At 42.1% G+C, this 23,253-nt stretch overlaps 1 protein-coding gene across 2 annotated transcripts in view; it reads left to right on the forward strand.

Moving 5' to 3' along the window:
* The first annotated feature begins 435 nt into the window (after positions 1–435).
* Positions 436–23,253, forward strand: part of ctnnd2a (catenin (cadherin-associated protein), delta 2a) — a 308,492-nt gene continuing 285,674 nt past the window's right edge. The window contains exon 1 of one of the 2 annotated variants that reach the window (XM_038726010.1): positions 436–876. The gene's annotated coding sequence lies outside the window, so the exon portion shown is untranslated. The remainder of the gene's footprint in view (positions 877–23,253) is intronic. The other variant, XM_038726002.1, reaches the window with a different exon arrangement.

A 23,253-nucleotide genomic window follows, 5' to 3' on the forward strand; every position in this document is an offset into this window, starting at 1 on the left:
AAATGCCCATAGAAGGTAAATCAGGTTTGACTATGACTTTGATAATGACTTGGGTTTGGTTAAAGGTTAAGGGTAGGAGCTTGGGTTAGGTCGGCTATGGATGTAGTGGTTATGGTCATGGTAAAGGGTTGGGTAGATCTTAAGGGACTAAATGGATGCTTGTGTGTGTGAAAGGGGGGTTGGTACCATGGGTGACTTTCTAATAGTGTGTGCTGTGAAACTCCTACTAGGGGTAAGGTGTGAAACAGGAAAAACTGGGGGTGCAATAAGCCCCGAGAGCGACCTGTGCAGCAACACTGACACTCCCAGGATGTCAAAAAAGCAAAGACATCACTATGGGAATGTGCACAAATGACACACTTTAAATGTAGGAGATACTGTATACCAACCTCTTCGTACGACACACCACCCAAAGATGGCGCTCCATACCCTTGTATGATGGCGATCCTGCGCGTGCGCTTGCACGTGCAGTGCGTGAGAGAGCGAGACAGAGAGCCGCTGTCTGCCTCCTCTCCGGTGGTGTTGCCTCACCGTCGCTGCAGTGATTTGCTGCTCTCCCCTCTCTCTTTCTCTCTCTCTCTCTCTTTCTTCCTTTCTAGCTTTCGTACCCAGCGCCTCGCCTCTTCCTCCCCTGTCTCATCCACAATCTTTCTCCTCCTCCCTGCGGATGCCTCAGCCTCGCACCCCCGCCCCAGCATCCCGGCAAATGGTCGCTCCATCCCCGGCAACTCTGGACGCAGGACACAGCGAAAAGGCGCACCGCTCCGCTCTGATCTGATCTAAACACGCTGCGGATTGACTTGAAAGTAGGCGGACCAGGGGCAGAAGGGATACGAAGAGAAGCCGGTCGCTGACAGCGGCCAGGATCTCATTTCGGTAAGTCATCGCGTTATTTTCTTTGCTGTAGACTTAATAAGATTGGACAGACAGGGATTGGGTGACAGGTCTTCAAATGCCTGTGTGTTAAGTGGGAGAGGTCTTGCAATGTGGAGTTGCGCAGGAAATCTGAACATGACTTCTGGATCATGCATGCTGGATGATTTTGGGAAGATGTCCTGCTTATGATACCGAGCATACTGCGAAGATCCTCTCAGAAACAAGTGTTCGACTGTGACAAGATCACCCAACACACAACAGATCTTTGGCCCCAGCTGGCTGCTGAACCAAATTCACCATTGCTTGTGCGTAAAAGTGCTTTAAACGTGTGAAAAGCACCTTGTAAACGGAATGAGTGTAGTTGCTCTTCCTTGCCAGATGATGTTTATTTTGTTTTGACAACTCCATTCACAGCCAAAAGTTAAGTTGTTTTTATATTCAAGATTTTTATATCCAAGATATCTGGACATGATGTCATGGTATATAATATGGTATATGATTTATTGCTGGACCAAACTCTGTGCTTCAGGTATCCTGGCATGGTATATTGCTTATAAATGTCATTGTCCGCTGATACTCCTTAAATTTCATGGGATTTTGTCTGTAAGGTTCTGGGGCATGAGAAGTGACACAAGGATAAGAGTATGGGTAAGACTCCATACCTTTCCCACAGCTGTACTTGTGCTTTGATCAATAGACATTTTCAGGAGGGGGGGTTGTGTGCTGGCAGTTTGTCAAGGGCGTACAATATATCCAGCAGATGATGTGGAGGAGAGGAGGAGGAGGAGGGCTGGGCTGCTTTTAGGCATGCTGTGGATACATGTTCAGCCTACTGCATGTCAGCACAGGTGCATGATGGACAGCTGAGACACAGTTGAAAAGAGAGGGAAAGAACATTAGTGCATTCTCAGGTCTGTATCACATTAAACCCTTAGTCTTATGGTCCGTGCTGCTTTGAAACTATACAACTTTGCTTTGAGATTTGCAGGTTAGCCAGCTTCCTCTGTGTCGTAAGCAGCCGTGTAAGAAGGAGAATAGAATCCCCTCTAATTCCCCTCATATTGACCCCTGGTGCAGGAATATAGGGGATATAGATTTTTTTTCTCCCTCCAATGTCCTCCACAGACAGCCACTGCTCCATCTGTTTCAACCAGCACGTTATTCACTTTTTCTAGTACTTAAAGTGATGACAGGACACCACTCTCCTTGCCCATGAGGCACATGTCTTCAAGAAATTCAATAGATTTATTTTATTGGAAGGATAAGCAGCATTACAAAAGACCTATCACTGTGGGAACTGTGTCTCCATCTCTCACACACATACACTGTACACACACACACACGCACACCATTCCCTCTCTAAATTTCCTAAAGATTAGCTTCTTTTATGTCCAGTGAATGTCTCCAGTGGGCATGAAAAGCTTCGTCCTTCATCGCGGACACAGATTAAGCTAATTCACACAGCAGCGTAGGCCTAATGCCTAATCACTGTGCTGCGCCGGCAGAACAGAACAGCCCAGTCTTTATACTGTGGTAGCCGAGAGAGGCAGAGAGAGCAAAGGGGGAAAGCTAGCCGCCGGTGCCTATTGATCGGACGGAGGGGCTGCTGGCAGGCATCCACAGGATGGAGTGCTGACGACAGTCCAAAGAGCTGCTGGAATGAGCTTGCCCGGGATTGCCTTATGGAGCTGATGAAGGGAGGGGAGAATTTGAATTATAGTTATCCTCCGGGTAGCAGACCAGGGTCAGGGAGGATTTGAAAATTCTGTAACTGTTGTGAATTAAATTTTCATTAGAAAGTGATAGTGGGGTGTAGTGCACTGACGGTGTTACAGATCAAATACCATTCTGTGACTGTCAAACTTTGTTATCCATGTTGCAGTGTATGAGAGACATATTGGATACATAAAAAATACTTACCATGCTGTACCTGAGGCCAATTCTACACTTGAAATGAGCAAAGATTGAGATCAAGAGGGGTAGGAATTCCCCGCTGAATCTTTGCTTTGATGTTTGGGTGTTTGGCCAATTGTGTGCTGAAAGATGGTTTTGGCATCAAAACCATCTCGCCATTGACGTTGAGAATAGTAAAATATCCATGTCAAAAATGAAATTTGATTTGATTCTTAAGTCAAATTTGATTTTCATCATACGCTTGATAACAACACAGAAATCTTTCAATGGGACGAGACTATTTCAATCCCTTCTACTTTCACTTGTTCCCGGACTTTTCATAATTCATGTGACATGTAAGAGAGCGCAGTGAGCAGGGAGGCTCCTGCACTAGCAGTACCTGGAGCACCTGTCACTGAGCAAGACAAGAAGAATCTCTACCAGGGCCATGGGTTCTGTTTTATGCTTAAACCTGACCTTTGACCTCCAATGGCCAAAAAGTTCTTCCCCATAGTGTCACTCTGTACCTTTATTATATTAACACAGACTCAAGATAACATCCCACATTCCTGTAATAATACCTTTTTATTCAGACATGTTCCTTAAAGATGCGAGAGTACAGTATGTCTTCCCAGTAGTGTATTGTTGTCATTTGTTTTTAAGAATCTAAATATTATTTTATACAATTGCTGAGAATGAACAAATGGCTTTCCTCTAGAGGAGCTCTGAGGCACGGTGGCAAATATGGTACCTCTTTGAGGCATGACACAAGCCCAGAGGCAACATCTGATGCTGTTCATTTGTCAACATGAGGTGGAGAAAAAACTATCGTTGTATTAACTATGTATCTTTTATTAGCAGTCTAGTTATTTTCTGATTTCAAATTAAGCTCTTGTTATGACCTTTTCTCCTTGAACACATAGAAATAGCTGTTTTCTTTTATGGAGAAGTATCAGTAAAGTATGTAGGTCTATTCATGTCCTTTCTATCTATTACTACTATGAGTAGAGACAATTGTGGAACATGAAGCACCATTAAGATGAAAATGAATGCTTTGATTTAACACTTTGATGTCCGTGAGCTCTGTTATCTGATATGTTGTTCATCTTTTCTTCTATAGATTCACTAAAATGCAATGTGAATGGGCCTCGGGCAACTGGCTGACATGTGCCGATTGCATTGATTGCTTATTCATGGGCACAATGGAGGTGCTAATTGACAGCCTCAGTGTGCTCATCAATCAGCTGACTTGATGCCAATGTTAGTAACTAGATGCTTATGAGCTTGTTTAATGACATAAAAACACTGATGTGCCACTGCTAATGGACACTTTTACAATATCCCCATTACTGTGAAACTGTTACAAGATTACATACATGTTATGGACCATTAAACCTGTAATATCTCTTCTTTCTCTCACGGGTGCTGTGCAGCGCACCCAATATGGCTATCTTATGGGGATATGGCCATGATAATATTCTAGATGTTATGCCTTGTTCTCACATGTCCAAGTAAATCATGAAATAGTGAAATTGGCATTGCCTTCTTTACAATTATAAATCAGTGTGTCAATGAAATGAGTGAGAATGAAATACATTAGCAGCTTGTCCCATCATGAATATGATTCACCCCTGCCGGTGATGCTGCACTGAGTTGGTCAACAAGACTTTTTTTTATACAATGAGTGGACGACTTGGTCTACCTTCTGAGCCACAGCCACCCAGCAGCAAGAGCATGTAAATTACACAAGTTTGGAGCTGTAGGAGCTGCATTCCTCTTCTTTTTAGAGGCTAGTCCCCTCCCTCTACTTCCAGCCCTGTGCCAAGCTAACACATCGCGGTCTAGTCTGTCCCCTGAACGCACAGTTTGGAAACTACTGTATAAGCAACTCTCCATCAAACTCCTGCTAGGACAGCAACATGCCAACCCACAAAATGTTGAGATAATGGAGCATTACTGGGATTAGTAACTGTAATGTAATTACTAAATTTCTGCTTGTAATCCCTTACTTTGCTTGTTCTTAATGAAAAATAATCACATTACTAGCCAACACTGCTCCTTAATATATTGGGACACAACATTCCAGTGGACCTCTTGATTAGTTCATCTCATTGCATATTAAAGGGGCATTATGTAGTTTTCAGCGGCCACTAGCGGTGCGGTTTTAAGATTGCAACCAGGCGTGTCCTTGTACGTGTGCTCGCTTGAACTCATGAGCGAGCAGAATCTGAAACACAACCGCTTTCATACAGAAATCATGCAGTAAACACAGGAACACCATGCATGCAGGCTGTGGCTTTTCTCCAGACATGTTCAGGCTCTGCTACTTTATCGTTACCATCTCAGAGGCGGATCGACACCAGTGCCGTACCTTTCATTCAGCACAGCAAGACACCGGCATATTGGCACAGTACTCCCGAAAAAAGGCAAAGTGAGAGCGGCTATAGACAGGTAGGGAGCCAGCTTCACACAACATGCTGGAAACTCAGCTAAACTCCCACTACAACGTTACAGTAATATTTTTATCAGCTTGATGTTGAACTAATCCATGCTCGTTACATGATAACGTTACAGTGACTGCATTTAGCCAACGTGCTACATCGTTAGCTCGCCTGCTGCTTTCAGTAACTGTCTTTACTATCTGTGTATCTGTCACCGGAGGCTCAGCAATTTCAGCACAGCTACATGTTTTGGATGATAATGAAACTGTTAGTGAGCTGGACTGAATATTATAACAAGATTGTGTCACACTTTATAGCAGTTAGACCGCAGTAAGTACATTTACTGTAGTGTTAGTGGATGGCTCTTCCTCTGGGTTGTATATTATGTGGGTCATGTTAGTTACAGCGACTGAGAGGTGGAGAAGCTGTGTACCTGAGTATCAGTAAAAGGCAATAAATCTAAATTGAACGTTACGAAGCAAACTGCGGCAGGTCTGAGCTACTGTAGCGTTTGCTGGCTGCTCGTGGCTGCATCACTATGGGATAGTAAACAAATCGCTCCACATTAGCTTTTTACCATTACATCACTTATTGCAGGCTTTGACACTTTGACATAACAGTGGTACAGAGGAAAATAACATGTAAGTAAGTAAAGTTTATTTATAAAGCGCTTTTCTCAGATAAAATCACAAAGTGCTGTACAAAAGAGTAAATAAAAACAAACATTAGTTGGTGAAGTAACTTTGCACTGGACAACATTAGCAACTGCTCGGCGTTAGCCGGCGAGCTAACGCTATCTAACTTGAGCCAACTGAAGCACAAAATCAAAATATATTTTACATGCTTTGTAGTAATGTTAGCTTACCTGTCCAATAGGATGAAAGCCAACTCTGGGTCTGTTTTTATACCCAAAACAAAGCGGAGGTTTCTCCATGATTCAAAAGCCCTGCCGATGTTGATCCGTGTTTTTGATCTGATTCACATTAGGCCTGATGAGCTTCAGCAGATAAAACTTTTTTTGTTTTTTATCCTTATGTGGAGTTTGTGTTGGAGTCTGTGTTGTGCTGGAAGCAGGTCGTTTCTTAGTGTTAGCAGACTCCATGTCATAAGTTGCAGTGTTGTCACTGCTGAGTGCAAAGTCAGTAGACAAAGCGAGATCCTCGGGAGCGCGCATGCAGGTGTCAGTCACTGGATTTCGCGGAAAATCCGACCCGGAGCCTTCAAGTAGGAATAGGAATACTTGCCTTCAGAGTTAATAGCCAAACCCGGCAAGTGGATCGTTTTAATGTCAGATTACAACCCACAGAATACCTCACAGCTCAAAGGATGGACTCTTTGTAAAGAAGGGGACGCAGTGAGAAATTTCCCTGTTCGGGGATCAGTTGAAAAAAATACTGTTAAATTACAGGAAGATGGACAATATGGGAATAGTGCTTGGAATGCTACACAAAAGACTTAAGATGATATAGCCAGGCTTTCTACTGATATGACATCACCCCCTATTTTCATGCTTTCCAGCTCCATTAATGTATCCTAAGGAGTGGACAGTGTGCAACGGGCATGGTTTGCCTCTTTACACCTGCAATTGGCGACTTTACATTACAGTGGCTCCAAATGGCAGTGTAATTTGGACAAATAAAGTGACTGTACGATGACTTAGAAGTAGGTGGTTCTTTTTCCTTTGGGAGGCAGGTGTTTAGACTGAAGGCACTGCTGAGAATTCTTCCAATCATCTGTCAGGAAGGTTCATGACATCATCTACAAAAGTAGGGTCAAGCTCAGGCACCAGTTAGAGATTTAGCCTTCCTTAGTGTCCTTGAGCATTAAATCTCCCTATCAGTAATGTGTCACACTTCCCTTTCTTTCACAGAAAAAGAAAGAGAAGAAGAAAAGTCGTCCAGCTTTAACAATGCTTTGGATTTATAGCTCGATTTCCACTGATGCCACATGTAGTAAAAAATATATGGCCTCAAAGTACTGGAAGGTGATAAAAGGTAAAACCATTCACCAATTGCTGTGTATTGTATATTGTAGTGATTAATGAGAGCAGGACTTTGAGGAGCGCAGCAGGAAGCAGACAGGGAGAGAGAGAGGAAGTAGCGATGTGTTACTGTTGGAATGAGTCCAGCAAGGCAGCAATATGTGAAAGAGAGAGAGAGGGAGGGAGAGAGAGAGAGATTTAGAGAGGGGTGTGTGGATGCTTACTAGTGTGTTTCTGCTGCCGATTCTCCTCCCGTCTTCTAATGAGCTCACTGCAGATGGGACTCCCTCTGTCACCCACTGCCCCCCCCCACCTCCTCTGCTCCATTATCAACCCTCCTTCCCTTCAGTATTTAGTGCAGGGGAAAACAAAGAAAGGCATAAGGGAAGAAAGGAAGAGACAAAATGAAGAGAAAGGAAATAAATGATTTTTTTAAACTGAAGAGAGAGGATGCATGTGAGAGAAGAGGGGATGAAGGAAGGGGTAAAATGTGAAAAAGTTGGGGGGAGATAAATTAAGTAAAGACAGAGGTGGGAAGAGCTTAGCAACAGAGCTTGTTGGGGAGTAAGAATGGCTTATAAGCAGGTAGAACCCCAGGCAAGGAATCATTAAATAGCAGGAAGTGACAGAAAGGTGCGAAGAACAAATTGCAGACCGTGATGAGGGAAACCACAGAATTGCACCATGCTATATTTGCCATTGTCAAAAATTCAAATTATGCATATTAAAACCTAATGGTATTTATTTAGTGCAGGCCCTACAGTGAGAGCAGTGTGTCTGTGGTTGCCTAGCCATGACATCACTTCTGTGCCAGCCACAATGTACTTGCTAAGCTGAATTAATAATTGGCTCAGCTAGCCAGGTCTGCCTGAGTTAATTGAGCATCAAAGAGAAGCCATAGTTGGAGCACAGATCATCTTGATTTCCCTGGGCGAAAATGAAGCCCAGAGTTGGCTTGTGCGTGTAGGACTGAGTGTGCAAGTGTGCCTGTTTGTTCATCCGTTGGTGTCTATGTGTGTGATTTTGACCTTTACTGCATGTATGGGGGTTTGTCATCAGAATCCACATATTCGTGTCCACAGGTTGGGAAGTCTATGTACGCGTGTGCTTTTGAGTGCATGTGTGTGTACAAGGGCGTGCGGGACTTTGTGTTAATGCTGTTGTTTGCACCATTGCTTCAACACCTACTTGTTCTTTTTTTCCCACTGTTATTGGCTAAGACATTGAATTTGCCCTTTTTCCTGGCTGAACTTTCGCAACGGCCTTTTCGGTGAAATCTATATGTGCAAGAAAGTAATTAGACAGTCTCCAGTATGGTCTTATTTCTAAAAATAAGCAGGTGTGAGGACATTGCAAGTTGCCTCACAGGAGAAAATGTTTAAGCTGATGTGAAAGTGCGAGAGAGAGAGAAAAAGCTTTGGCATAATGACATGTTACGTGGCCGGAAGAAGGGAGGTTTATTGTTGTCGGCTTCATCTATAGTCTCTCTGCACAGCAACGTAGTATTATCTTGCTGGCTGGTCAAGTGGAAAATAACGTGTTTAATGGGAAATGAACACCTGCACCTAGATGTGTATGTGAGGGTGAGCAACTGTGTGTGTGTTTATTACTTTTCCCTTCTTTTACCGCACACGTCATTGCTCTTCTCTTTGTACACAAGGGCACATGATGCCATGTGCTTCACCAACTGAAATCAAGTCCAGCTATTGTCATCCAGTCGCAGACTTTTTAATCCTGCAGTTTAATCCTAAACCATCTACAGGCAACAAAAATAATAGCTGCTTCATTTTGGACACTTGTTGCAACTGCAGTTTTGATTGCTGCTGTTTGTGTGTGTGTGTGTGTGTGTGTGTGTGTGTGTGTGTGTGTGTGTGTGTGTGTGCGCTTGCGTTTGAGGTTTCACACATTACAAATCAGGATAATCACTTTTAAAATAAAATACAAGTTTGAACAAATGGGAACTAACACGCAAATGTTCTAATTAATTTGAGCACAACCTGCATAACCTAATCCTTAGCCGCATTACTGAAACCCCATGATGTTCTTCATTTGCAGTGTCTCTGCTGCTTCACTTGAGTGGCGGGTTAAAGTTACTGTAAGGCACTTGCATAAGCCTTACCATTATTCATGATTTTCCCATCTTTCGTGTTGAATACAGAACGCTTCCTCATGTTACTTCGCAGATGGCTTGGTGTCTTGATTACTAAAATGCATCGATGCAAATTCTTTTGTGTGAAAGTGTCCAAAGTATGTGATTATTTCAAGCTAAAGAAAACAACAACTCTGTAATCTTACCGTCCGTCCACCGTAAAACGAAACTTATGTCGCCTCGGCAACAGCACGACGGCACCTGAACCAAAAGCAGCCGGTGTTCTGCCAGTGGACCACAGACAAGGTAACAGTAACAGCAACTTTAGCATTTAACTGAAATCATGATTGATTGTTGAGTTGAAGGCTAGCCAAAGTAAGCCGCAGTCCTCAGCTGAAAATGTACACATGTGCGTTTGCTGTTCTCCTTTTTGGGCCGTGAGTTGTAACATCACAGTCATGAGTTAACTGGGTGTCGGGAGCTACACCTTTACTCCCCTCCAGCTCTCTCTGTAGCTCAGACAATCCCTGCTACCTGCGTGTGCTAATCCATTCTTTCACCCATATTCTTTGTCTTTATAATTGCTATCTTTATAATAACAAACAACAGCTGTTTCGTGTGCAGGATCGCTCATTTCCCATTTCCCATTTCACGTGTATTTTCTTGAATTACAGTGTCAACACCGCTGCCGTCAAGCAGAAGTTCTTCTTAAAACGACGCATCGATGAATCGTTGAAATAATCTATAGAAGCTGGTTCTCTAGTTTTCTCCATTTTAGCCTATAATGTAGAGGACATGCAATGGGTCAGAGGAACAGTGCATTTTAAGAACCCACCACAAGTAGAGTACAATGCACAGCCTGTTTGCACGCTTAAACATGAATTTTGAGATCAAACAGTCAGTAGTCAATAAGTCAAAAGCCCTTTTAAGGGTATTGTCTCCATAGCCACTGGCAGTTTTTGATTATTAAAAGAGAAAAGAATCACTAATCAAAGGGATGGGTTTCTAAAGAATCTGAACCTTTTAAGAGGAAAGCATCTTGACTGAAAACAACACAAATTGTTATGGGATGTGCACGGCCCAGGACAGGGGGGCTCTGCAGCGGGTGATTAAAACCGCTCAGAACATCCCTGATAACCCATCTATTGAGCATCAGTGATATTGGTGAGGTGATTGTGCCTGTGCAGAGCCCAAAGGATACTTAAAGACAATACCTGAACTTTTCTCATTCACTAGATCTTGGGTAAGTATGGATCCCCTATCAACACACACACACACACACACACACACACACACACACAGTAGTATTTCTATCTTAAAAGCTTGAGGCCAGCCAAGTGGTATAAATGCCATACCCAATGCCTGTGGTCGGATCAACAGACAGCCCATCAGCAGCACACACTGATCTTTATCAACCATGTTTTGCTGTGGCTACTTCCACCTGTCAATCAGACGCTGTCTCATATCTGTAGAAAAGGGTCTGATGGAAATGATGGGAGAGACACACTCAGTAAGAGATAGAGATTAGACCAATGTGGCCCATTTATGGATCGAGCCACTTTATTTTATTGCCGTGGTGTGTAGGGTTTATGTGTGTGCGGATTTGTGTCCACCTCGATCAATGGAAAAAGAAAGAAGAAGGTATGGCTACAGAAAGAGAGTGACGTCAGAGATCAGAAGCAACCACCTGTAGGACACAGACCACATAATACAATTTGTAAGGAAGAAGCTGTGTGAGGATTTAGCTGTGAGTGTTTTCAGCACGTCTGAAAGAGGAACGGCAGCTGAAATAATGTTTTGACCATGGGGCTTTTTATTAGGTTGTTTATTGATGTGTGTTGACACTGGAGAGCTACATCCACAGTCGAGCCTCAGCTCCCGCTGTCCACATTATTCGATTTCATTTCACAGTCCCTGAGTTAACAAAGGCAGGTTTTCAGTCTAGCTACACATTGTGCTTGTTCCGAGTAAAGCTTGTGTCACTGCAAGCTGTATTATGCTCTATCCTGATATTCAGCATTTTTATTTATGCCCAGTTCCTCCTGAGGCATCCTTTGTTACACAGCATGCCTGACAACAAAATGCTTTCTTTTAACAGAACAGGTTTCTTCTTTTGGGTGTTTTCAGATTAAAATATAAGTGGAACTCCCATGTACTGTTGTGCTCTAGAGAGCGACATAAACATTGAAGTTATTCAGGAGTAAAGAACGATGAAGATGAAGGTGTATGTTTTGTTGTGAAGCCAGTGGTGGGCTATGAATTATATATCACAGACTTCAGGAAGAGGAATGCTTCATGCTAAAAAACTGTAAGTATGCATGCAGTGGATGCTGGATGTTCTCTGCAATGAAATTCAACCAACCAGATGATGGAGGAATAAAGTGATATTCTTATTTTACCATTTTTTCAGCCTGTGAGGTGTCAGGGCAGAAACCTTTGAGAAATGTCCCATCAGTTTTGTAATTTGTGCCCGCAAATTACAAATGATCCCTTTAAATTACTAATCATGTGCTTCGTATGGTTTTTTCGGTCTCTCAGTTTAGTTATTTTTACCTTTTAAATAATTTAACTGTTTCCACAAATCGCATAATTTGTCCCTTCCCTTTCTGTTTTATGAAAAATCAGGAATTTGCCTTTTCCAAGGGATGCTACAACCTAATGTGTTTAACAGCCAAAATATATCCATGTATCTCAGTTCAAGAACAAAAAATAAAACTGTAATAAGTTTACAGGTGCATATTAATTGTCAAGGGAACAAGAACAATTTAATGTGGGACAAATTAAAACTGAGGTAGAAAAAAATAAACAAAAAACAACACTATCTGTGGCTGTTATAGGACTGTAATGAGCCCATGAGCCATTTCATTCGGCCAGATTGATCTGCCTTTCTAACTGCCCACCTGCATGCACTCTGGCCGTGGACTCACTGTGCATGAAAACGCACCTTGGACGGAGGCCTGAAGGGAAGATTTTTAGGTTGGATACTTTCAAAATCTAGCCTTCTTTTACTAGTTCTCCAATGTTGCCTACCCTAGCTTTAAGTAATTCTAATGTATGAAGAGAACACAATAATTATTTTGAGCACACTAATTAGTAATGTTAGGGTTGAATTACTATTTTAAAGGAATTACTTATTAAAAACTCCCCCCTGTAATTTTCTCTAGTTTGCAGTGGGGTTGCTTTAAATGTTCACAGGCAAACAGGAGAATAACATCCCTAAACCAGCCGTGTCTCTTCCTACAGCTGTCCTTAAGCAGGGGTTTCAATGTATTGCACAATGTCTTACTGAGCCTCAAAGTTGATTGGCGGCTCAGTGTAGAACATACTCACCACACCAGACTGCAGTCAAATTCACTCTGAAACCTTGTTTTCCCCCAGTGTTTTATTGGGAAGTACAGAATTCTGATATTTTTTTAGCAAAGGAAATTCTGATTCTCATTTGGCATCAAATTGCCTCATAAGTAGCATTTGATGTTACTTCTTAATTATCTGTGATATGTACGTGATACATGGGTATACCATCGAGATCCCAACTATGGCTAGTATCTAGAAGTGCAAGCGCACATTAATTTCACTCATCTGTCTTCTGTGGGTTGCATCTGCTATGTATAATTCATCAAGCAACTCTCCGCATATAAATTAACTATATTGTGCGGCTCATGAATTTCTAACGGTGTTATGTACACACTGGCACCACAGTAGTACATCAGCTTGGCTCTGTCTTGCTTGTGAGAAACGGAGTGGAAAACAGATTGTGTTTTGGAAAGTTTTCAATCATGAAATGGGTAAGAAAAATAATAAAGTGACCCATAGGCTTTTCATTAAATGTTTGCAAAGCATAGCCACACCTTACTGTTGTGTATACCACTTATTGCTGGAATCTGTTGGAGATATGTGTGGTACTGTATACCAAAAACAGAATAGGGCGGTTCAGTTATATTTAGGGAAGGTTTTAAACACACCAAACAAAGGCTGCTCGCACATTCTTTACAAAGTGCTACAGTCATTTGCAAAGACAAGATACCCCTCGCTGTTGTTTAGGCCAATTAGGCTCGAAATCTGCTGGGTTTGGGCTTGTGCCAGAGATTTGGAGTGAAAGTCTTTATGTGTCAGAGAGAGGCCTTTGAAAGGGACTGAGAAAAAGAGACTCGCAGAATTCCAGAAATGCACAGAAATCACACACACACACACGCACCATTTCTGTCACTCTCAGCTCTCTTTTCCCCCCTCGCTTTCTCTCTGTGGACTGCTGATAGACAAGACGACACATATTTTAAAACCAAGAGACAAACAATTGATTATATACACTATAGTTGCAACAAGAATCCACTTTGCAGCCAGGGAATTGTACACACACACACAAACATACACACAAACACACACACAGACACTGCAGGAAACAGAGTGAGCCATTGCCAGAAATCGGTGGAGGTGGGAGTTAGTAGCTCCCTGCTGCACTGCTACCAGTTTGCTTACCTGATAATAATTCAACTAATTTGACCTGCACTGCAGACATGGAATGATGGAAGATGCTTTCCCAGTTTGTCTCTACAAAGGAACCTTCGGCTCAAAAAGCTTTTTATACTTAAATGGACTACATATGGGTCTCTCCAATATATAAAATAAAATGATATTGATTTCACAGACGCAGCAAGAAAAGCTGGGGATTACATTTACTGCAGGCAAGGTACCTTATCTGCACCTTTATTTCTGGTAGACAGTCAATATTAGTGTTTCCAGATTCAAAAGGTCATATTTAAATGACATAGAAGTGATTTCTATGGTAGGGCATTTGCCATTTATGAATCCCATTGTAAGCTGGGTCAGGAACAGCTCTAAGATGGAACTTTTTTTCACCAGCATTTTACTATACTCCCCATCAAAAAGTTCAGAGGGAAGAATCAGCTACACAACAGTGTCACCATAAGCTGGGAGGCATTCAGCACTTCATAGTGCGTTTGATCAAAAGGGGTTCAAGCGCCCAATCTTTTTTGGGCGCTTGAACCCCTTTCTTTCAAATGAAAGAGTGTCTCTCAATTCACCCGCACCCCTTTGTCTTTACTTTTTGTTACACAGTCCACCAAGTGTTTATTTATAAGGAAAAACTGTCTTCTTTCCAAAATAAGAAATGAAGGTTGTAATCAGTTTTATTCTGCTAAGGTTAAGAAATGGAACACTGATTTCAACCTCTTCTTAACTGATGCGTGACAAGTTTGTTGAACTGTTGAAAAATGTGGGATCACAAGGTCTAATGAAACCAAAGGCACAGTGAGGTGTCTGACTTTGATCTTTTGGAGGTTCTTAGCCCGCCAGCACGCCAAGCCTTAAACTGTTATGATGGGGGTGGGGGCGAGCAAGGAGCGGACGTTTTTAGATCCCGTCAAGTGTTTCAAAGCGTTACATCATTTCCATGTCTTCCACCAGGAGAGTATTGCAATAAACCCTGTTTTCGAAGGAGTCAATTTCTTTCCCCCCCCCATCTAGAATGATTTTGATGGGTCAGTGAAGCCAATTTTGTGATTGAGACACAGGTACATGCACACATAAGATGCAACCACATAGATATGTAACAGACTTTTCTGTTTTGTATACAGCGTAAGATGTTCTGCAAACACATTACGCAGCAAATTGGTTAGTCAGGCAGCATTACTCTTTCTCCCATTATGGCACATTCACTAAGACAGCAGGAGGCCAGTGAGAGTACAGAGGTCTCCACCTGCTTCTCCAGTGGAGGCTGACCGCCCTCAGCCTCATGCCCAGCGGTGGACAGTCTTTGTCGGCTGACTGGTGGAGGCTTAGTGGACGCGGCTCCATGCTGTGTCTGGCTCATGCACATGCTGTAGGTGTACATGTGATGCACAGACACACGGCAACATGCACACACACAGCGAATGTAGCTCTCTTGTTTTTTGTCTTTGTCACATACACTCAGGGTAAATTGAGGGTCAGCAGGTTACCAGCAAGAACCAGGGGTGCCATTGAGGTCCAGTTGTAGAGAAGCCTTGGTAACTATTAGCCAGGTTGTTTGGCTGCTATGACAGCATAGAGATCAGTGGCCCATTGTAGGGAAGGAGTGATATAATAGGCAAGTAGAGGGAGGGGATTAGATTTTTTCAAGTTGTACATCAAAGTACAGCGTGAATAAGTACTTATTCTGTTTGATCAATAATACACTAACATGGCTGTAGATACTGTATGCAGTACAAGTTTGGTGAAGTGGCTTTAGTTTAGAAATTTCGGATCATGTTGTCACTCTGACAATACTAACAAATGTATATTTTTTTAGTATATTTTTTTCTTTTAGAATTAATCTTAATCTGTGTGTGCTGTGTCTACTTCTCACAGCCTGGCTGGGTTTTATTTTTCATGTTCATTCATATTCATTGTTTTACATTTATTCATTCATGTGACAAAGGCATGTGTAGGAATACCCAGAGAGGCAAGATCTCATTACCTGTGGCCTAGTGAGGAAGGGCTGATCTATCATTAAAGTGGGATCATTATGACCTGCTGAAGGGGAAATATGAATTTTTATAGTAGCGGTCTGTCATACATACTGGTGAGGAAATGCCAGAAGCCTGAAAATAACAGAGTTACCTGTAATCAAATCTCTGAGGCAGACCTGTGTTAAAAAGCAAAATCAATAATTTCATTAAATGACAGGGTACCAGTGTGGTGGAGTACATAGAAGGTTAATCAGATGAATTTAACTCTAAATTGCATCCATAGTCATTGTGTGTTGCTATTTGCGTAGTATTTTCCTGTTGCCAAGCTGTGTACAGGAAAAGGCAACATGGTAGACAACAAAATCCATTTGGTTATTGAAGTGCATTCATTCAGAGGTGTCTAATTTCACATAATGAACTGCATTCAGCCAATCACAATTGATCCATGATATTTGATATTTATAACAGCCCAAATGAACATAAAGTATAAATGGTAGAGGTTGGGTGATCAAAACGGTGTTAATTTTTGCTATTGATTATTCTAGCTGCCTTTACGAGAGACGCATTTCTGTAGTCATGTAGTCAGTCTAACAGTCATGTAGTCAGTGCCTAATTGTGTGCTTGTGGGTGTGATGCAGTGTTTTTATGAAGGGAAACAGAGGAGAATGCAGTGTCATTTTCTCTTCTTCTTCCACTTCTTCTTCTCTGTGCAGAGGTGCTTTGCAACTGAAGTTTTGCACTGTTGACGAGAAAGAGCAAAAACAAGGACAAATGGCTGAAAGGCAGTTTGGCAATCTGGATCTCCGAAATTTGGATCTCTCCCATCAACCAAACAGCTTTCTGATGGTAGCTAGCCAGTTCTCACTCTCACAGTCTGAATAGTTTAGTTCATGTGACAGACTGACTTACTGTTGGTGGTTAAAAATAGTGTTTTGATATTGATGGTCTTTTTGGAGAATTGCATTAAACATTTAGCTGGACAAATAAGCAGTATAAGTAGCTGCAGACTTTGATTTATTCTTCATATTAAAAAAATGTCATAATTTTCCTCTTAGCAAAGCAGTATAAGTAGGAGCAGAGCTAGACTCTCCTCACAGTGGGGGCAGAGCTTCATCACGGGGCCCACCTGCTACCAAGTAATTTATACCAAGTTTACTTGACCCCGGACTCATGCCAATAGTCCAATCTGCGCTGCGGCTGCCGGAGCTGATCACGGCCATTCTAGTCAATGCTTGTGCTCACATCTGAAGTGCTGCAGCGCGTCCCAGAAACATCTGCTCAGCTCTGGAGAGAGTATGCTGCCAATCTATTTTTTGACGGAAACCATGTCAAGCAGCATAGAGCAGATGAACCTGGCTGGAAGTCAGACACAGAGATGGAATAAAGAATCTGGACGATTTTCAAAATAAAATTCCCTCGAAGTCTCGAATATCAACAATAAACACAGTTAAGACAGATAAAACAAGAGACAATTTAACTGTGTAGCATACATACCATGGTAGAAGCACAAAAACAAGTAAGCAAAATCAGGCTGGCAAAAAGCTTTTATTCTGAAATGCTCCATGTGGGATACGAAGCCGGTTCAAAGAACGGAACAAAACCGGTTCACAGAGCTGTGATCATTACTAGAAGCACAAGAAAATAAATAAATAAATAAACAACAAGCCAACAACATAGGCCAGGCTAAATGCTCTGCTGCTGAAACACTTCTGAAACGCTTTCAGTGTGAGTTGACGCTGGGCAGAGGACACACACACTTGCTTCCTCCACTTATAAGCATAATGATAAAATGGCAGCCATAGAAATGCCCAAAGATCATGTATTCCCTTAATTCATGCATTGGCTCTGTTTTCTTGCCTGCCTGATTTGTTGTCTGTTTCCTTGGAAACCATTGTTCACCAAATGCGACAAGACTCACTGTGCTTATCGTCTGAAGTATAACAAGGTCATCACACGGGGGCGGAATGTTTTGTTGATCTTTGTGTTAAAACTCTTGATGCTTTTAGGAGAAGCACTGGAAAAGACTCACTGTATTAGGCTTAAACAACCCTCAAATAATCTTGATAGCTTGGTTCTCATGTTCAGGTAGGAGACCAAGCTGTACAATAGCTTCAATGTGAAGTGCACTGGCAAACAATCAGTTAATGGTGCTTTACTTTTTCCTTTCTCTCTCCCTCCAAACCAAGCAGTGTATCTTTCTGTCTGTCTCTGTCCATCTATCACACACACACACACACACACACACACACACACACACACACACACACACACACACGCACGCACACATACACACACACAGGCACACACACACATTCACTGGTAGAGGGCACAGCCAAGCCAGGAGGTTAACAGCTCACTGAGGTCCCATATGTCTCCTGCAGCAATAGCAGTTACTAAGAAGGCTGATCACACCTCTGAGGAATGGATGGAAAGAAAGAGAAAAAATATCCTGAATGCTTTTTAATGAGTAACTATGGAGCAGCAGGGATTGGACTTGACAGAGCATCTCAGAAAGTCACATTGTGAACAATACGCTCTGATCGTCTCTCTGTTTTTTTCTTATTGCTTCACAATGCATTGGATTTGAAATGAATTGAATGTTCCGGCCCGCCTGTGTTTGCATGTGTTTGTTTTCGCAGAAACCTGTTTAGAAAGCACGACTGAGGATTCAGACAGAAACATCTCCTAACCTCGCTCACTTTATACAGATCAGACAGAGCACTCTATGTCTGGCTTTCAGTTTTCATGCGTGTGTGTGTGTGCGCACACACATACACACATTCTGTACTCACACAGTTAGACAGACTAACCAGCTGCCTGAAGGCCTTTTGGCTTGTGAAAAGGGACAGAGAGCTCTATTGTTTTCTCTGTGATTCAGTTATTACACAGAGATTAACACAGTGGAACTCTTCTGTGACACCCAAGGGCTTTGGACCCAGAGAGAGTGAGCACTGAATGCCTTTATCTTTCTCTGTCTCTCACTCTCTCTGCTGTCCTATCTCCCCCTATTTCACTGTCTCTCTGACAGACTCACACATAGTTGCACATGATGTTGCGCACTTATTCAGGCATTGCCAAACAAACAGTTGCAATTATGGCTAAAAATGGCGCGTGCGCACACAAATTAACACACACACACACACACACACACACACAGACATGCGTTCATGCGTTTGTCTGGAGGAATGTGTTCTGTGGCTGATAAGGAGGAGAATAGGACAACAACATTAGAACAGAAATGCCAGCACAGCGACAATTCTTTCACACACACAGCTGCCTCCCACATTTGAACACTGCATACACATGCACACCCGCACATTCACATGTTAGAATCCTGTTATTATATTACTGGTAACGATGGGGCAGATGCTACATGACGGGTGCAGCAGCAAACAAAAAGATGTTATAGAGCTAGGAAACAAATTAGAACTTTGATGCCCATTGATTTACATGACAAAACTGAAAAAGAAATTCAAATTCTGCACTTGCAGCAGAACTGTTCTTTGTACAGAAGATGATTGTCTCCGAGGGCAGGCACATCACAACAGCACATGAAAGAAATGAAGAAAGAGATGGGAGAGGGAAGGAAAAGGAGTGATGGAGACCAGCAAATGGAGATAGGGAGAGAGGGATGGTGAGAGAGAAAGAGAGGGAGAGTAGAGCGAGAGGATGACATCATGCATTTGACTGAAGCTGCACGGCCCCAGCGGTATCTCCCTTCCTCTGACAGATACGGGATCTCAGTGGGATCAAACACTACCAGCAGGAAAACTTTCAGCTCTGAGCAGCTGGAACAGCATGAAAATAACATCCAAGCCTTCCATGTGTGCCTTTACCTCCCTGTGGGGGCTTATGCGCCTGGGTGTCAACTGTTCACATAGATGTACCTGTTGGGGAGAGCGGGTTGAGTTGAACCAGTTTTTACTTGCGGTGTCTTTAAAGTGAGGACATGACAGTAATGTCTCCAACTAAAATATGTGCAAATATTTTAGGATTTTTTTGGTGCATCCCTGGCAATAATCAATTTGGATCTAAAATAAACTGTTTTCAAAATACAGCTTTCCAAAAAAGTGGACTCAACATTCAATTGCACTTTGATATGTCGCCAAGTTGTTTCATTTTAATGTATTGCTTTAAAGTCATGCTGTTTATCATCACCATTGTCCTGATGAATGGACTTCCCATTCTGTACTTCTCCCACTACTCTGTCCAAACCCACAATAGGAATCGACGCCTCTCTGTGTTCCATTTATAGAAGCATGACATGATGGTTTCTGGTCTTAAATGCATAATGTCACATCATTTCCGTGATGCATAAGAATGCAATGTAAAATTACAGTCAATTATCTGGTTCAACTTCCCCCAGGTCTTTTGGCTAAAATTACCCCATCCTGCCATTTTAACAAATTTGTGTCATCCAGCAGTTTAAGGGTAATGTCATGCTAAACATATAGCCTCATATTGTAACTTCATGCATAAGATTTTCTCAAACCTGTCTGTAATTGTTCAGACACAAGAATCAGGACTCCTTGAACATAAAAAAATCACTTTGAACGAAAAAAAAAAGTTTTTATCTTAAATGTGCATAGGACTTATTCCATGGGCCTCTCTCCATTACAGGATGAGTAAAATGGATGACTCTTCAAAAATGTGTGGTCGCATGACCAATTTTGCCTATGGTTGCCAAAAAACAAGGGGTGGCTCAACTTCCCCACGGGCTCAAATCACCCTGCTCTCCCCTATATTTATATCTATTTAAATTGCCTTCACGGCATGTCTAACAATTTATATTCTTTTTATTTGCACTTTTTGAAGAATTAAAGCAGCAGTCGGTAACAACTGAACATACAATTCAAAACCTTCCGCGTCTCTCTCTGCTGCTCGCATCACTCCGCTAAGCCCCTCCCACCAAACCCACAGGTTTGTTCGGCAGCAGAAGGAGCCTGTTTTCTGGCAAAACCTTGTCCCTTATATATCCCTTGTATTCTTATCTAGGGCTCGCTTTCTATGGCAAAAAAGTCTTGCCAAGACACCGGTCCCTATCTCATTGACTCCAGCAACGCTTTGTGGCCCAGGGCAGAGCACCCCAGGCTTCAGAGGCAGCTGTGACAACTTCTAAACAGCAGGGATGAGAGGCTAGTACACCATGCACTTGTTTGTTGTCACACCTCTTTGCCACTCGTCAATATCAATATGAATGGCATTGGACATAGTGAGCCCGAAGCTCTGCTTGGAGCCAGGACGTGTTCATATATGCACGAGGAGGGGCCTGTGCAGCGTTTGCACGAGTAGTGACTGACACTGCATTAGAGACTGCTTCCAGCTCTGATTGGTTATTTTAACTCGGGCGCGGTGGATTCTTGTAAATTGGCATTAGGAGCACTAGGAGGAGTCAAAAGAATCTGATTTTTTTCCACAGATTATCTGTGTCATGTAATGACCGTTTTAGCAAATATGCCAAAAATATATTTTTATAAAAGTTACCTACTGAACCTTTAATAATATCTATATTTAAGGGACTAATGCTAATACAACTAGCAGTGGATTTGATAAAGAGACTTACTGATGGTTGTGAATAGGAAAGAAATATAACAACAACAGGTATTGGATCTTGGAACCTTTAAGACATGACGACAATCAATTTTCCAGTATTCATGCATGTATTTCAGCTTTCTTTTTCTTTTTGTATTCAGTTGAATTGTTCATGTGATGTGGCGGGATTAACCCATTTGACAGGTTATAAGATTATTAGTGTAATGCAATTGTTTGAAGAAGCCAGATAGCAGCTACTAATACACTGACTACATATAGTCTCTGTCTGATCTTTACTTACAGGTGGTTCCCTTATATGGAAATCAGAATAGTTTTTGTGTGTGTGCGTGCGTGCTTGCAAGCGCTGTCACCTCACGTAAATTATGTATGCATTAAATGTCAGAGCTGCAAGGGATAGAATGTGTGGATGTTAGTTTTTATAGCCATGTTCCCAACAGCTCCCGGCCGCTCATCCAACTCTCCGGGGTATATCTTCCTGTCTGCCACACAGTGGGTATAGGTCTCATACTCTACAGTAGTTAGTATTAAAATGCCACAAATTATTTTTTTCTTTAAAAAAAAAAAAAAACATTTTGTAAGTAAAATCAAACTGTAACTGATTTATGTCTGTAAGAGTAACCTGTAAAGTGCACAACATTTTTCCTGGCAGCAATTTCCTTTTGTTCAATCAGTTTGCATTTTTTGAAAGGACTATTGTTTACTTTATTGTTTATTTATTTTGTTTACAATTGGTAGCTGCTTTTTGTGCTGCTGGTCACTTGAAAGCATTGCCATTTATGTATTTTTCAAGGGCAAATAAAAGTAGCATTTCGGGGATGGACAATGTTATGAATTTACTTTCCCACCTAGATTTTCCCAGCTGGTCACTGGATTCAAATTAGTGAGGCAGTGTATTTATATTGTATGTATCTATTTTGGTTTGTAGAACGGCTAGTTATGTAACCAATTTAAATACACCATGTGTGTTTGTGCGAGTGTATGGGCAAGCAGACTGTGTTTGAAAGTCACAGAGGCTCACATGATTATCAGACTGCAGCAGGGCATGTGTGAAGTCGCTCCCTTTATGCCTCTCCGTTGCCATTCCTTTCATTTCTTCTTCTGCCATCTCTGTATTTTCCTTTCTTGTTTCTTGTCGTACGTCCTTCTTTTTCTCCATATCTATCCAGCTCGTTTAGAATACAGACCCCTGTCAGTTTTTATCTCCTACTCTCCAATTAGATGCCCTACTTATTTAGTGGGGGTGGGGGGTGGCATCACATTGTAGATTGGAGAGCCAAGTGCAAACAAGAGCAAAAACAACTGGATGCTTTCTCAGAGGGAGGCAGAAATTAGTGAAGAGGACAGGTTTATTGAAGCCCGGTTTCTGTGTGTGTAACAGTTTCTGCTTGAATCTTAACATTCTCATATTTACTACAGTATGTAAAATGAATAAAAAAAAACCCAGTCAGATATGAAATGACCACCCATTTTTCTTTGGTCCTATATCTTATTTTCCTTTTTGTTCCTGTCACAGAGGAACTGCACTCTTTCATTAGATCACAGACTGACTCAGGCCTGCTGTCTCAGAGATAATACCCAGGTAAATGTTGTCCCCTATCCTCTTTAAATGCCAATCATATCTTCACATACAAGACAGCTCATGATAACTATCGCAGTCAAGGTTATCAACGGAACCCCCCATACTCTCATTGCTCTCTGTCTGTGATGTTGTGTGATCATGTCACACACGTTCTCCCTCTTCCTCTCTGTGCCTGTAAGAAGTGTTTAAGACGGAATGTGGTGGCGCTGCTTTTAGAAGCACTTCTGTCCATTCAGTCATGCAATCTCTATCTGTCAGAGGTGCTGGGAATGCATGTCATCTGCAGCATTAACAGGTTAGTGCTCTACAAAAGTCAGCGGCTCAGATGATCATTTTGCAGACATCGGCGAGCAATGCCTTAAGAGTGACACATGTTGAATTCCCAGTACTTCAGA

Source organism: Micropterus salmoides, unplaced genomic scaffold (genome assembly GCF_014851395.1).
Source record: "Micropterus salmoides isolate LMB-PRFRI ecotype aquatic unplaced genomic scaffold, ASM1485139v1 Ms_hic_scaffold_1, whole genome shotgun sequence".
Taxonomy (NCBI): Eukaryota; Metazoa; Chordata; class Actinopteri; order Centrarchiformes; family Centrarchidae; genus Micropterus; species Micropterus salmoides.